Source organism: Babylonia areolata, chromosome 2, assembly GCF_041734735.1.
Source record: "Babylonia areolata isolate BAREFJ2019XMU chromosome 2, ASM4173473v1, whole genome shotgun sequence".
Classification (NCBI taxonomy): Eukaryota; Metazoa; Mollusca; class Gastropoda; order Neogastropoda; family Buccinidae; genus Babylonia; species Babylonia areolata.
In genome coordinates this window covers 14221969-14226968 of record NC_134877.1, presented here as the reverse complement: position 1 = coordinate 14226968, position 5000 = coordinate 14221969, and the positions used below count along the sequence as shown (strand labels likewise).

At 37.1% G+C, this 5000-nt stretch overlaps 1 protein-coding gene across 4 annotated transcripts in view; it reads right to left on the bottom strand.

Moving 5' to 3' along the window:
* Positions 1–5000, bottom strand: part of LOC143298173 (uncharacterized) — a 39584-nt gene that overhangs the window by 27917 nt on the left and 6667 nt on the right. The window lies entirely within an intron of this gene.

Here is a 5000-nt window from a genome sequence, read left to right as displayed (position 1 = left end):
TCAGCACTAAGAGCCAGTGCAATTTTGCCTCCAAGTTTGAGAGTCATAGTCCTTCACAAAAGACTAAGCTGTAAATGGTTTCCCATTGACTAGAGAAACCACTGATAATACAGCTCTCACTTTGCTGTTGGCCCAAATGTAAACTTATGTCAATCTGTGATATAAGCCGAGTGTTGGGCCTTAATATATATATATATATATAATTAGATGATTGAAACAAAATCGAGAGATGATTTAAACTGTAAAGTCTACCACTGGTCTAATTGAAATCACTAGCAGCAGTTTCAGATATTCGTGCACCACGATAAATCGGTTTTCAGTTTTACTGTTTGGCAAAATTACGGCTTGGTTTGCTCCCAATAAATGGATCATTTTTTTTAGGAGAACATTCAAATGTGATTCAAATTACGCATATAAACGTTGTAATGTGGTCGAAGATGAAAACCATTTTATAAACAATTGTGTCCTTTACAATAACCTACGGCAAAAACATCTTAACTCTGAAGGTCAATCGTATGTTCACTTGCTGAAGAATGGTTCTGTTTACAGTATTCGTAAACAATGCGTTTATATATTTAATGCCCTGAAGATACGACAGGAATTCTGTGACAACAATGATGAAAGTTAGAATTAATTTACTATGCACAATAAGCACTTTTATTCTACAGGTTTAAGTTAGTATGAATTTTACATTTTGTTGTCGCTGTGTGATCACCATATTGTGTACTTTTGACCTCTTTCTAGGGGCCGGAGGCCTGGAGATTAAAGTTTTTGTTCTTGTTCTCTCTCTCTCTCGTAATTTGGTTATCTAATCTCTCTCTCTCATATCACGATGTGCTTTGGTGTTTATCTATTACTTTCAATGAGTAAAGGCACTCGAGTTACATGACATGAAGGACATTTCTTTCGTTTGGTGGATAGGAGGAAAATGCGTGTGCCACGTTTTTGAGCTCAGGAAGAACTAACTATGATAATTACTTTTAATAACTTGAAACCAGCATACACACACGCGCGCGCGCGCGCGAACACACATACACACACATACACACACACACACACACATACAGAGAAGAATTTACCGTCAACAGATTGACATAGGATATGAAAGCCCCACTAGTTGTTATGTCTGTGCTGTGCGTCACACATTGCCCACTCCTTCCTCTCTCCTGTCCTCACACACAGAGACACAGACACAGACAGACAGACAGATACACAGACAGATACACAGACAGACAGATAGACACACACACACACACACACACACACACACACACACACACACACACACACACACACACACACACACACACACACACACAAAGAGCAGGGTGAGTAAAGTCTGACATTACCTGTTTGACAGACGGACACAGACACTCTGTCAGAGACACAGACACAGACACAGACAGACAGACAGACAGACAGACAGACAGACACACACACACACACACACACACACACACACACACACACACAAAGAGTAGCGTGAGTAAACTCTGACATTACACCTCAACTGTTTGACAGACGGACACAGACACACACACACACAGATAGAGACAGAGACAGAGACAGACAGACAGACAGACAGACAGACAGACAGAAATCTGTTATTCTTTCAAACTTGACTTATCTGTGGTTGCGTTTGCCAAACCCACCAGATACATTTTTGAATACATGTCAACATATTTGTTATAAGTTTGTTTGGAACAATAAACCAGATCAAATTAGCCGTAAAACTGCTAATAAAAGTGTAAAAAAAAAAAAAAGGTGTTATCGGTCTTCCTGATGTTAAATTGTTTGCCTTATCTTTAAAGCTTTCCTGGATTCGTAAAGCTGAAAAATCAAATCACAAGTGGAAGCACCTTCTGTTGTGCAACTTCCCCCAATGGCCAGTTACTGATAAATATAGTCCAGAGTTTATCTTAATTTTTGGCCAAATATAACCAGTTCTGGACAAATGTGTTTGAAAGTTATAAGATTTTCTTTTATAAATGTGAACCAAAAAACTCAGCGGAACTGCTTGCTGAGCCATTGTGTTATAATAAACGTGTTCTAATTGGTAAAAAGTGTATTATATCCAGGCTGCTCAGTAATCATGATGTGTATTGTCTTGCACAGTTTTTTTTGATGATGATGGAAAAGTTCTTTCATATGTACGCTTCAGAGAAAAATATGATTTGCACATTGATTTCCTTACTTATGCTGGATATAAATCAACAATACACGAATCAGTTAAAAAGTATAATATTCATGTGGATAGCAACAGACACACAAATACTTCGCTCTGCTTCAAACACTTGTTTTCTGTTTCTAAAGGCTCAAGACCATATTATGATGTGTTGATTGAAAATGATATGAAACCAAAATGTTGTGAGAAATGGGACTTAAAGCTTTTGATGCATCATAACTGAAAATCTTGTTTTATGCATGCACACAAGATAGTTGATGTAAAACTGAAATGGTTTCAGCTGAAAATAATACACCGATGTTTATGTACAAAAATTGTTTTAACTCTTTCCATACGAACGGCGAAAGAGACGACGTTAACAGCGTTTCACCCCAGTTACCATCATCAAAATATTGCAAGCGGAAGGCTCTTATACTGAAGACGTGAATGTTGACAAAGAATACCACAATTCTGACGACGGAAGCTAAAGGTTGGGTCATTCAGACACCCACTGGACATCCGAGGGGTCTGTGTAGAGGAGAAGAGAGGACTGGCCGTACTGAGTGAGTTAAAAGAAATTGGTGTTACTGATAATAACAACTGCAGTTTTTGTAGAGAACACAAAGACAGTATTGATCATGCTTTTTGGAAATGCAATTATGTGCAAATGTTTTGGAACGCTTTAACGGACTTGATAAAAGAGAGATGTGTAAACGCAGGAAATTTAAAGTTAACAGCATCACTTGTGTTATTTGGACATGATGTGACAATAACAACTGATGCTGTTTTGTGTTTTATAATATTGTTTGCAAAGTATTAGTTATACTTATGTAAAATTGAGGACAGCTTTCCACAAATATCAGTTTTTTTGAACAAATTAAAAACTCGATATAGAATTGAAGAATATAATGCATATATTAACTTTAACCATGTCATTTTCTTTGTCAGATGGCTGCCTTACAAATTATTGATCACAAATGATTAGTAACCTGTTCATGATTAACGAAAATTAACCACCCATATTTTTATTTATTTATTTATTTATTTTTTTTTAATTGATATTCGTAAGAAATGATTGTGGTGTTCACTTGCTGTGAACGTGCTCTAAGATACTTGACAGTTTGTATTCCTTGACAGCTTGTGTAAGATCTTAAGAAATGAATGATAATACTCCATGATGATAACCAACCAATGTATAATCCAGCTGCTTGGCTGTTTCTGTCTGTCAGAGTATTAATGTTGTTTTTTTAAATGTTTTTTTTCCCTTTATAAATGTCCATTAAGATGCTGTTGTTGTTGTAAAATGTCAACTTATCAAAATGGAATTTTTTTTTAAAATGTTTTTTCCCTTTATAAATGTCCATTAAGATGCTGTTTTGTTGTAAAATGTCAACCTATCAAAATGGAATTTAAAAAAAAATGTTTAAACCACAACAACAAGAGAGGCAAGGCCTTCAAGACTCACTTGTGATACACTGGAAAAAAAATCCAAGCTTTTTATGTATTGTGTATAATTTCAAAATGTAATGTTTAAGATGAGAAAGATCAGTTTAAAGCGAATTAAGTCCCCCAGCATTAATTACAGAGTAATTTCCCTTTTTTACTCTCTGCACCAAAACGTCTGCAAAATAAATAAAACTTCCATGCTAGCAAAAGAAGTTCCTGTTTGAACAAAAAATGATAATAATGACTGCTCTTGTTGTTGGGTCAGAATATCAGATCAAAGTGCCAAGTTTAGAGAATACAAAAAATGTAAATATAACAGTAAATGCAGTTTGCATATAATTAGGCTTCATTTTTTATTTTTTTGTGCCCATCCCAGAGGTGCAATATTGTTTTAAACAAGATGACTGGAAAGAACTGAATTTTTCCTATTTTTATGCCTAATTTGGTGTCAACTGACAAAGTATTTGCAGAGAAAATGTCAATGTTAAAGTTTACCACGGACACACAGACACACACACACACACACACACACACACACACACACACACACAGACAACCGAACACCGGGTTAAAACATACTCATTTTGTTTACACAAGTGAGTCAACAAAAAACAACAACAAAAAACACTATAAGTGATGGACAATGGGGAAATTTTGACAAGACACAATGGAGCAATACAAGAATGCACGGAAATAGGGAAACATGCAGAATCCTGTCTGGTCTATATTGTTTCCCAAAATGACTTGTTTGGGCGTGACAGAAGTGTGCAAGTCTCATCCAACTTCCTGCTTCAAAATTAATGTAGTATACGTACTAGTCTACCAACCCTAGCCACGATTTCAGTTTCAGTTTCAGGTTCAGGGGGGTTATGAAAGCGTGCGAACTGATCCACAATTGTTTCACCACATCTGCTGTAAAAATACAACAATGACAACAACAACAACAACAACAATACAAACACACACACACAAACACACATACACAACAACAACAACGACAACACTGAACAACAACAGCGACAACAGATGCCTAATCTTCGTATAATATAAACCCATTATTAAGCGACTGGTCAAACTGATCAAGCCACATGGTCGATACATGTATGATGGTTGAACTTCAAATGGACGGCGGGATTTTTCACACACACACACACACATACGCGCATACGCGCGCGCGCGCACACACACTCACACACACAAACAAACAGACACACAGACACATACCCACACATGCACACACACACACACACACACACACACACACACACACACATACATACACACACACACACACACACGCACAAACACACACACGCACACGCGCGCGCGCACACACACACACGCGCGCGCGCGCACACAAACTTCTTCTGGAGAGAAATGTGTCGCTGGT